This window comes from Podarcis cretensis (genome assembly GCF_951804945.1).
Source record: "Podarcis cretensis genome assembly, chromosome: 10".
NCBI classification, from domain to species: Eukaryota; Metazoa; Chordata; class Lepidosauria; order Squamata; family Lacertidae; genus Podarcis; species Podarcis cretensis.
The window spans coordinates 16,535,357-16,547,591 of record NC_137179.1 but is presented as its reverse complement, the minus strand read 5'-3'; the positions used below and the strand labels follow the sequence as shown (position 1 = coordinate 16,547,591).

Below are 12,235 nucleotides of genomic sequence, written 5' to 3'. Positions count from 1 at the left end.
GCTCTAGCCTTTTCATTATAGTGAATGCTATACTCCAGAGCAAGGATCAGCAAACTTTTTCAGCAGGGGGCCAGTCCACTGTCCCTCAGACCTTGTGGGGGGCCGGACTATATTTTGAAAAAAAATATGAACAAATTTCTATGCCCCACAAATAACCCAGAGATGCAGTTTAAATACAGTGGTACCTCGGGTTACAGACGCTTCAGGTTACAGACTCCGCTAATCCAGAAATAGTACCTTGGGTTAAGAACTTTACTTCAGGATGAGAACAGAAATCACACGGGGGTGGCATGATGGCAGCAGGAGACCCCATTAGCTAAAGTCGTACCTCAGGTTAAGAATGGAACTCCAGAATGAATTAAGTTCTTAACCCGAGGTAACACTGTAAAAGCACATTCTACTCATGTAAAAATACGCTGATTCCCGAACCGTCCGTGGGCCGGATTTAGAAGGCGATTGGGCCGGATCCAGCCCCCGGGCCTTAGTTTGCCTACCCATGCTCCAGAGAGCACCAGGAAACTCTTGTTAATAATAATAACAATAATAATTTATTATTTATACCCTGCCCATCTGGCTGGGCTTCCCCAGCCACTCTGGGCTGGTTCCAAAAAAATATATTAAAATACTGTACTACATTCAAACATTAAAAGCCTCCCTAAACAGGGCCACCTTCAGATGTCTTCTAAAAGTCTGGTTGTTAGGGGGCTTTACTCAGCCCCTCCGCCCCCCCCAAAGAGAACAACAATCTGGACCCACCCCTGCCTCTCAGCCTAACCTACCTCACAGGGTTGTGGTGGGGGTTAAATGGAGAGAGGCGAACAATGCACCTTGGAGAAAAAAGTGGGGTATAAATGCAATAAATGATGATGACGATGATGATGATGATGATGGAAGAAGTGCAATAGCATTCAGTTCCCTTCGAGGCAAAGGAAGCAGTAGCCTGTGGAGAGGGGGGGGAAATACCTCAAAATCCAATGGACCAACCTGAAATGTCACAAAATAGTGGCAAGAACAGGGAACAGCCATCACACCTGTCCCAGAATTCCCTACTTCCATTCCCCAGTGACTCCCTGCTAACCATGGTTTGCACATTCTGGCTAAGGTGAGAACTATGGATAGTCTTAACCATAGCCAAGATGGCGTCAAGGAGGGAGGGGGCATTTTGTGTAAGAGGGGAGTCACTTGGGGGAGGGAACACACTATCACACAGCCCTCTCAAAACCTTTTAACCCTAGTTAAGAGGCTGAGGCAAGACATCTGTACTTATCCAAAGAAATCCTAACCAATTCCCTTTAGGCAGAAACGAAACAGTTTACTGTGTTTATTTCCGGTAGAGTGCATAGCAGCTGCCCTCTGGTGCTAGGAATATTTCTAAAAATCCTAAAAATGGGTACTTGAATTCTCCCTTTTGTACTATAATCTTCCCCACCCACCCTACAGAGTGTTTCTAATGGCTTAGGCTAATATAATTAGCCAATTTGAATGTCCTGTAAAATTAAAATCCCTTTGCATTTCCAGCTGCACTGGTAACAGTTCAGAAATGGCTTATGTCAAAAAGACTTCGCTCACAAATGAATAGCTCCTCTTTGAAACCATTTTTAATGCTTTTCACTGTCTGATGGGGAAAGGGCGAGTTGTACTACCTGCATAGCTTGGTCAAATCAAAACCCTCCCCTTCTCCCCAACATCTTTCCTTCTCCTTCTACTGTTGATAGTAGAGTGTCTGTATTCCCTTTCAAGCAAGCTGTTTAGATGCGATAAGGTGCCTGAATTTTAATAGAAAACACACTTCCTAAGTCAAAGGGGTGGGGTTTTTTTTAACGGAACAGGTCTCTAAAAACACATAAAACTAACTGCAATCCATACTATGTATTTCCCCCATACAGAAAGCACACCCATTTCCGAAACGGAGAAAGAAAAGACATGTCTCTTAGAAAATATCATGAACAAAAGTGCTGTTTATAGCCAGTGACCATAAAACAAATTTGCTTGCTGTTTGGTACAAATCACATGTCACTCGGTGCTGTACTGATAGAGGAACATGAATGCATAAAAGATCCCTTTTGCATTACATACTGGTAACTGGAGAGGCTGTTTGTGTACTATATAGGTAAGAAAACTCTGCTTCTTCTGCCGCTATCCTTCCACATGTTGCTCAGACATGTACAGTTGATCCCTGCTTTTCAGCACATCACAGAAAACCATCACCTCCCAATGGCCAGCGCATAAATGTTTCCAATGAAGCGGGAGCACAACTTGCTCCCAAGGCGCATTGATGTATTTTGCACATCCTCCCAAAGTCCTGCAGCTAGGAGCATAATGAGCAGGCATCCCCAGGTCTATAGGAATGCAGAATTCAGCTCCGTGCAAATCGTCAGGTTCCCATTAGAAAGAAGAAGCAAGATCTGACAGCTCTTACAGCTGCCAAAATACGTTTAGAAACGAGAGAGCAATGCAGAATGAAATCCCAGGACCCAGTGGGATGGCAGCATAGGAATGTATATTGCTTGCATGCACAGGACCCTGTGGAAGAGAATTTGCCACATTGTTTGAAAGGTATATTGTTCTCTCTGCAGGATCCATTGGCGAGGAAACCATTCTGAATGTGTGAGTGAGCAGGCCACACAGGCTTGTGGCAGCGATCTACACCTTGCAAAACGAGCAGTGAGCAGGAGAAGAATGGACCTACTACACACAGGCTTCAAGATCCAGATGCAAAAAAAAAAAAAAAACCCAGCAGCACCATATATACCCAGCCACCAGATCTGTTTCTGCACACAGAAGTCTCTCCACCCAGCCATCAACAGAAGTATCCCAGCGACCACATCACACCAAGTAAGACAAAAGAATCATCTTACACCTTCAACCAAATCCGGAATTTTCAATTCAATGGGGCAAGTGGGATTGCACTCCTACAGTAACTGGCTCTTCCATACGGACTCTGGATTAACACATAATACTAAACCACAGGCTAGTGTGACAGGTACCCAGCCCAGCAACTTAACCTATAACTCCTCTCCTCTGGGCAGCTGCTGCCGCTGCCTCTGATCTCTGATCTGTCTCCCCACACCACCCCACATGGGCCTGGGACTTGTCTGTCCACTCCCAACTGCAAGGGCTGGTGGACTGGCTGGGCTCCCTCACCCACTTGCTTGCTTGCTCCGAGGTCACCTTGGCTCCTGGCAACCAGCACCCGCTGACCAGTCCCAGAGGCATCATTCGCCTGTGGAGCTTGTGGCCAGGGCGGCTGCAACGAACAGTTCTGCAAGCCACGGGGAGGCAGAGATGCGAGAGGGCATTGGAGGGGGGAGGGAAGGAAAGAGGGACAGAGGCCAGTGTTGCCTACGGTACCCCTGGCCATCGTTCAAGGCACCCCAGGGTGCCACGGCACACTGCTTGAAAACCACTGTCATAGATAAACCAGGCCTGTGTGCAGACAAGCTGTGTCTATGTAGACACTCTTCTGTGCCTTGTAAAGAGAGCATCAGCAGAGAGAGCTGAGCAACAGGCAGAGGTTGAGGACAGGTACAATTCTGACCACAAACACTGCCCCCTGCATCCTCTGATCTGATTAGCTAAACAGGGATAGAGTTGTTATGGACATTGCAAGAGCAGGAGCGCTCATTGTTCTGGCCTGCTATTGAGAAACGATGGGATAAAACTCTACTTCCTCTCCTCAAAGTGAAAGCGATAGGTGCGCCAATCGCACCCGTGCCAGAAACGCTATACTTTTCAAGCAGACCAGGTGTAAGTCTCGATAAGGCAGGCACTGTTATCTCACAGCATCCAACGCTGCGCTAGAGAATGGGTGCATTTTGTTTAGACTTGTGACATTTCCCGATCTTAGCTTTTCCTGAAGCCACAGTAGATGCAACTTAAGAAGAAGAAGCTCATTTTTCTAGTGCTGACGTAGATGTCCGGTGGCTGAAGAGATACCAGCTAGTATCGTACTTTTCTATCTGTTTGGCTGCTGTGCAGTTGGTACCGAGAAGGTTGACGTGGGTGTCAGTTTTAGAAGCGAATTTGGGCAGGAGAAGGGATGCAATTTGTCATCAGCAACAATTCAACAGATATTTATTTACTTTTGTTTATTTTGTTTTATTTCATTGATATCCCACCCTTTTCTTCCAGGAGCTCAATATGGTTCATCCATATTTCATGAGACACTCGTGGAAGGAACATTGAAACCTCTTTGCCTACCTTGTAGTGTACACATACCTTCCAACATTTCTCCAATGAAAATAGGGATATCCTATCCTATCCTATCCTATCATCCATTTATTTATTTATTTATTTATTTTATTTATTTCTGACTGGGTTGCCCCAGCTATACTAGGTGGCTTCCAACATACATCAAAACATAATAAAACATTGAACATTAAAAAAACCCCAACTCCCTACACAGTGGTACCTTGATTCTTGTACTTAATCTGTGCCGGGAGTCCGTTCGACTCCCAAAACTGTTCAAAAACCAAGGTGCAGCTTCCGATTGGCTGCAGGAGCTTCCTGCACTCAATCGGAAGCCGTGTTGGATGTTTGGCTTCCGAAAAACATTCACAAACCGGAACACTTCCGGGTTTGCGGCGTTGGAGAGCAGATTTGTTCAACTACTAAGCTGTTTGAGACCCAAGGTACCACTGTATAGTGGTACCTCTGGTTGCGAACGGGATCCGTTGCGGAGGCCCGTTCGAAAGCTGAAAGGAATGCAACCCACACCTGCAGGTCGCAATTCGCTGCTTCTGTGCATGACATCATTTTGCATGTCTGCGCATGTGCGAGCGGCAAAACCCGGAAGTAACCCTTTCTGGTACTTCCGGGTCGCCGCAGGACGCAACCTGAAAACGCTCAACCTGAAGCAAATGTAACATGAGGTATGACTGTATAGGGCTGCTGTCAGATGTCTTCCAAAGATTGTACAGTTATTTATTTCCTTGGCTCAGGGGTCGTATAACTCCATACCGTCCAACATTTATCTGATGAAAATAGGGATTTCCTACCATACACTTCACTATTTCTCTGATGAAAACAAGGGCATTCTAAGGAAAAGTGGGACATTCCAGGGTCAAATCAGAAACTGGGACTGCTTCTGTAAATCTGGGGCTGTCCCTGGAAAATAGGGACATTTTGAGGGTCTGGTGTACAGCCCAGAAAAAGCTTTATTGCTCCGTTTTGCTGAATGCTAAACAGGCTCTCAGGAAATGAAGGGGGTTTGGGGGACGGGGGAATCCAGAGGCAAATTGTTTTCATGCCCAGCTTTGAGCTCTATAAAGAAATTGGCCCAGACAGACGTTCTATTCAGGATCTCCATATTAAGGGAATCAAAACCCAGGAGTTGAGAGCTAACGCCATTCATTCCCTGACCGATCAGAAGGATTCGGATGGAGTCAAGGGTGTGACCCTTTCCCTGTAATGGGCTGCAGTTCAAAAAGTGTCAGGATGATTTTCCTCCTGGCTGGCAGCCACAGGCAGGTTGAGAAGAGAGATTCTGCTACAGTTGGAGAAAGAGCTTTAGAAACCAGCAGTACAAAAAGTCTCCATTCAGCTTGGAGAAACCAGAAAGTCGTTCCACCTCTTAAAGGGAGATCAAGTAACTTCTCTGGGATCTTTTGCCAGCAGCAACAGGCACGGAAAACGTGGGAATTTTGATTCTCAAGCCCGATACCAAAGCAAAGGCTGACCCTGGGTTCACTGTATAATTGCTAACTCAACCAAGGCAACATTTAATACGGAATTGAGCATCTATTTTAAGTAATCGGAAATAAAAAGCTACGAAGTATCTGGCTGTAGCATGTGCTCATATTCCTGTTTGAAAATCTCTATGCAATGTACAAAAAGAAAGAAACGCAAGCACAACAAAATGATGCCACAAAAACAGAGATACAACACTAAACCTGGTAAAACAAAACTTTAAAGATGTATAAACACATGCCAAAAACAGGAAGTCAGTACTACTGGCAATGTCCCGATCTTGTGGGTCGAGGGAAAAAGAGATCCCTTTGCAAGACAGCTGATGCAACTGACAGATTCTGCTTTGGGGTTTAGGTGTGGACAAGACATCAGGACAACTTGTGCAGCCCAAGCAAACGCGGTCTGTGCTCAAATCCAGAAGAGTGCAGACTGCCTCTGCTCCACCCGCAATGGACTGATTTGCACCTTTCTGAGTTTGCATGAACATAGTTTGGCAATAACAAGCATGCTCAGCCCCCCCCCCCCAAGTGACAGTCTGGAGGAAGCACCCTAACATTTCTACTGGAAAGAAACAGAAACTGCCTTTTACAGAACCACCTAGAGCAAGGGTCAGCAAACTTTTTCAGCAGGGGGCCGGTCCACTGTCCCTCAGACCTTGTGGGGGGCCGGACTATATTTTGAAAAAAATAATGAACGAATTCCTATGCCCCACATATAAACCAGAGGTGCATTTTAAATAGGAGGACACATTCTATTCTGGCAAAAACAAGCTGATTCCCGGAACGTCCGCGGGGTGGATTTAGAAGGCGATTGGGCCGAATCCGGCCCCCGGGCCTAAGTTTGCCTATCCATGACCTATAGTTAAGTCTTGGAGGCAAGCTTCAAAGATGCTCAGGCTGAACTGCCAAAGTAGCAGCAACCATAGTTGTTAAGTAGAGCAGGAACATTTCACCTTAAGTGCTAGAGACAGAAGCTGAGATGGAGGTCACAGGTGGAACATTGGTAAGATGCATTCATCTGACCCCTCTCAAAAAAGATGGATAATATCATCCAGCCAATTCAACAATGGCAACAAAAGCCAACAATTGTGTGAACTGTCCATAGCAAAACCGGTCCCTTTATTTTGCATTTGTTCTGCCCCGACTAAAAAGTGCTTGCTGGTGCACGAAGAGTGATATCCAACGTTAGAGTAAGCACAGTGGTTTCCAACAGGTCTACTCCAAGCATGTATTAGTTGGCTATCACTGCAAAACAGTTTGCAAACTCTTAGGCACAAACTGAGGAACTGAAGGGAGGCCCTTGCCTACCTAATTATTGTCACCTTGTGGTCCCAGGATTTAACTTTTTGCTTGTGTTAGTTCAACGGCAAAGAACAGAAATACTTAGAAAGTTAACTTTCCATTTATTTTTAAATCAGAAAATTCACGCATACTATAGCAGGCTCAAGAATGTGACAGAAATCTTGTCACATGTTTGCGTGACTCACCTTTTGGCCTGAGTGCTAAACACTGAACTGCAGTCTGCAAGGAACAACAATTTGGCTAATAATAATAATAATAATAATAATAATTTTTATTATTATTGCCTTGACTCCCTCCAACATCTTTTTTTGGGGAGGGCACTACCTTCTTGAATTAGACTCCCTGCTACAAATCCATCAGTCCCACCCATGGCAAAACATCAGGCTCCTGCTTCTAACATTGCCACATGTTAACATCTGACGTTCTGTGATAAAGTTCAATGCTGAAGTTGGTGGGGCTGCCTGTTATTACATATCTACCGAGTAGATAGAAACCACAATTGTAAAAAGACGCCCTACACAGTATATTTAACAATAATTACCCATGGGTATTATTACTTCCAGCTCAAGAGGCAGTGACTAAGTGTTGCTAAGCAGGCTGATAACCAACAGGTACCACATCATAAACTGGAACACAAGAATCCACTAGAGAAGTCCTAACTAACCATCACTTATGCAGCCTGCTATGTAGAAGTTTCCCTGGTGCTTTTCCTTGACAGAATAAGCAACTGCTCTCAGTTTTGTACCCACAAACACTAATGCAGATTAATAAACAGACAGAGAGATGGAGAGCTCACCATGGGCTGAAAATGGGTCATGCAGGAGGTCATGCACCTTAGTCAAAATGGGCGGTGGCTAATTGTGGTTAAGAGTGACCATGCATTTAAAGTGCACCCCCTCAAAAATTCTGGGAACTGTAGTTTACCCCCCCCCAACAGAGCTATGATTCCCAGCACCCTTAACAAAACACAGTTCTGGTGATTCTTAGGAAGTGAGTGCTTGAAATGAATGGTGTGTACACTGCACAATAAGACATTCCCTGTGATTAGGAGAGGGGCAGAAAAAGTAGCAATATAGCTAGTTAGTTACTATTACATTTATATATAAATGTAAATACATATTCTCTAAGGAATTCCAGGCAGTATCTCCCCCCCCACACACACACACACAAAACAACCCTACAAGGTAAGATAGGCCAAGAGATAGCAGCTGGCTCAAGCTCACACTGGCCAAGTGGGGATTTAAAGCCTAACCTCCCTGTCTGTTGCTCTAACCACTACACCACACTGCCTTAGCTGAGAAAGAACACACGGAGGTATACATCTTTGGGGCAGTTTTTATTGCCCCTTCCCTGATTCTGAGAAGAATCTGGAGCATTAGCTGCTGTCAAAAGGCAATGCAATCCCCAGAGTTTAAAGGCTGCAGTCCTATGCCTACTCAGAAGGAGGTCCTGTTGCATTCAACGGGGCTTGCTCTCAGGTAAGTGGGGTCAGGACTGCACAGCCTAATCGTGGAAAGCTATAAAAGCTTGGGGGCGGGGGAGGAAGCTGGGATTTCCTCCAAGGAGCACATTTATCTACTCCAGGAAGCAATAAAAAGCCAGCAACTACAATCCTTCCCTAGTTGTTATATATATATATATATATGAAAAACAAACCAGCTGACAAGATAGATCACAGGTGTGGGAAGTGAGCGAGTGCTCAGGTTACAGGGGAAGGGAAGCGGAGCAGCGCACGTCTCGGCTGGACAGGGCGGCGGCGGCGGGCGGGAGCGCCTGTTACTGAACCCGCGCCCCCTTCCACCTTTCACAAACACGCGCGGCCATTTCACACGTTACGCTTTTCACGAGCAGCGGACGCGGAGAAAGAGAGAGAGCAAAGGCGCGAGTCTCAGGAGTTCCAGGGCGGAAAATAGACGGGGGGGGCGGGGGGGCGGCACCGGCTTCCCCCCCCCACCCCACCCCTTTGGAAAAAGGGGAAACCCCACCAAGAGAGACCCCCCCCCTCCAAAATCTCCCAGGAGAGCAGACGGCGCCCCCCCCCCAGACGCGGTACTTCGCACCCCCTCGACGCCCAAAGGGAGTATTAAAGCAGGGAAATGTGGGTCTGGGCCCCAGAGGGGTTAGGGGCGACCCCCCTCCCGCCTCCCCCCCCCCGATTGTGGGGGGAGGGTGGGGGAGAGCGACCCTTCCCCCGCTCCCCCCGACGCCTTTTGTGCGCCTCTTACCGCGCTGCTGGTTCCTCGCCTCCCGTCTCTCCTCTCCCTTCCTTCCCAGGGAGGACAAGAGGCGTCTGGTCCGCGCAGGGCGTCCGAGCCGACGGGCGGGGAGAGCGGCGAGGCTGCCGACTGAAGCGCCCTCCGCACGGCCCGCTGCCGCTTCCAAAGTGCCCGCCTCTGCCTCGGCGGCTCGGTGCGCTCCGGGCTTCCCGCGGGCCGCAGCGCCCTCTCCTGGACGGCCCGGGCTTCGCTCGCTGGTGGACGAAGCCCCGCGGAGGGGGAGGAAACAGCGAGGCGGTTCACACGTGCAGGATGCGCGTCGCGTGGTCTCGCCGCCGCGGCTGAGAAATGTGGATCCATGTGTGTGGAACTAAGTAAGAGGATTAGGGCGGCCGCTAGGGAGAGAAAGTTACCCTTACTGACCATTAGCAAAGTGCTGGATTTAAAGTTGAGAAGGCCCATGGGGGGGGCAGCTGCCCCCACTAAATGGAGTAAATAAATAAAAATACTTAACTAACTGACCAATCGCGTTGCAGATAGCTCGGTTCTGCCCCCACCCCAACATAAATCCTGCCCCCCACCCAACCTGAAGGCAACCCTGTTTAAGGAAGTTATTAATGTTTTGTGTTTTATCGTGTTTTTAATATTCTGTTGGGAGCCGCCCAGAGTGGCTGGGGAAACTCAGCCGGATGGACGGGGTATAAATAATAAATTACTACTACTACTACTGTTTTATATATATATAAAAAATTATTAGTTTTTTAACATATCATTTTCAACAGTAATTAAACATACTTTTACATCTTATTCAATTTTTTTGACTTCCATCAGTCCTGTCTGAAAATTTCCCAATCTAATCTCTTAGTGTGCATTTCTTATCTTCCCTATTACATTTCAAACTCTCTCTCTTTTTCTACTTTGTAACACTTTGTATATTTCTCCTTACAAAACTTCTTGTGGTCCTACTAGCGTAATTTGTTGATGAAAGTTGCTCTTCAAATAATTCATATACTTCTTCCAATCTTCTGCAAATCTCTGGTCCCGCAGGTTTCGAATCCTTCCTGTCATTTTGCCCAATTCTGCATAGTCCATTAATTTCGTCTGCCATTCTTCTTTCATCGGAATTTCTTCTTGCTTCCATTTCTGGGCTAACAATACTCTTGCCACTACTACTGTTGTTGTTGTTATCATTGGCGCCATATTATGAAAGGTGACCCAACTGATTAGTACTAGCTGAAACTGAATGTGTGGGATATGGAAGAGAGGGCTGCTAAGGGCTTCTCAAGACCAACTGTCCGATACCACAAGAGGGGAGACTGCTCTGATGGTCGGATTCTGCTTGCAGGTTTCCTGCAGGCATCTGCTTGGCTGTTGTGAGAACAGGATACCAGACTAGATGAGGCCTTCTTCTGTGAATCCTGTGACAGGTGAATCCACTGAAAGGTGCTGGGTTTGAAAATAATAATAATAATAATAATAATAATAATAATAATAATAATTTATTATTTGTACCCCGCCCATCTGGCTGGGATTCCCCAGCCACTCTGGGAGGCTTCCAACAAAGATTAAAAATACATTAAAATGTCACACATTAAAAACTTCCCTGAACAAGGCTGCCTTCAGATGTCTTCTAAATGTCAGGTACAGTGGTACCTCGGGTTACAGATGCTTCTGGTTACAGACGCTTCAGGTTACAGACTCCACTAACCCAGAAATAGTACCTCGGGTTAAGGACTTTGCTTCAGGATGAGAACAGAAATCGTGCTCTGGCAGCGCGGTGGCAGCAGGAGGCCCCATTAGCTAAAGTGGTGCTTCAGGTTAAGAACAGTTTCAGGTTAAGAACGGACAAATGAAGTACTTAACCCGAGGTACCACTGTAGTTCTGGAGAAGACCCTGATGTTGGGAAAGATGGAGGGCACAAGGAGAAGGGGGCGACAGAGGACGAGATGGTTGGATAGTGTTTTCGAGGTTACCAGCATGAGTCTGACCAAGCTGCGGGGGGGCAGTGGAGGACAGGAGTGCCTGGCGTTCTCTGGTCCATGGGGTCACGAAGAGTCGGACACGACTAAACGACTAAACAACAAAACCACTGTAGTTGTTTATCTCTTTGACATCTGATAGGAGGGCGTTCCACAGGGTGGGCGCCACTACCAAGAAGGATCTCTTATACCCAGCCCATCTGGTTGTGTTTCCCCAGCCACTCTGGGCGGCTTCCAACAGGAGATTAAAAATACGTTAAAACGTCAGTCATTAAAAAACTTCCCTAAACAGGGCTGCCTTCAGATGTCTTCTAAATGTCAATAGCTATTTATTCCTTTGACATCTGATAGGAGGGCATTCCACAGGGCGGGAGCCACTACCAAGAAGGCCTTCTGCCTGGTTCCCTGTAGCTTTGCTTCTCGCAGTGAGGGAACCACCAGAAGGCCCTCAGTGCTGGACCTCAGTGTCCGGGCAGAACGATAGGGGTGGAGATGCTCCTTCAGGTATACTAGGCCGAGGCCGTTTAAGGCTTTAAGGGTCAGCACCAACACTTTGAATTTTGCTCGGAAACGTACTGGGAGCCAATGTAGGTCTTTCAAGACCAGTGTTATGTGGTCTCGGCGGCCAATCCCCGTCACCAGTCTGGCTGACGCATTCTGGATTAGTTGTAGTTTCCTGGTCAACTTCAAAGGTAGCCTCACGTAGAGCGCATTGCAATATTCCAAGCAGGAGATAACTAGAGCATGCACCATGAGGCTACCTCAGCATTCTGCTTGGGGGGGTTGTATCCATGGTCCCCCTCCCCCATCTAGCCTGGTAGTCCTCACACGAGGGGTGTTGATGGGTCTTCAATTGCCCCCCGCCCATGCGGTCATGTATGGCAATGGCCCTGATCCAGGCCTCTTCACTGCACCAGCCTGGGAGGTAGTGCAGAGAAAGGGCATTTCTCGCCCCTTTCCACCTTGCAGTGGGTCTACTCTGAGTGTGACTGACTTTTGATCTCAGCCCAAGATTGCTGCTACAATCCAGTGAATGCTTGCATGGGAATG

The 12,235-nt window shown here is 47.1% G+C and overlaps 1 protein-coding gene across 2 annotated transcripts in view; it reads right to left on the bottom strand.

Annotated features, from left to right (window-relative positions):
• The window catches only part of EPS8 (EGFR pathway substrate 8, signaling adaptor), a 156,050-nt gene extending 146,712 nt beyond the window's left edge, over nt 1-9,338 (bottom strand). For both annotated transcript variants that reach the window (XM_079992401.1, XM_079992403.1), the window contains exon 1: nt 9,215-9,338. The gene's annotated coding sequence lies outside the window, so the exon portion shown is untranslated. The remainder of the gene's footprint in view (nt 1-9,214) is intronic.
• Between the last annotated feature and the right edge of the window lie 2,897 nt (nt 9,339-12,235).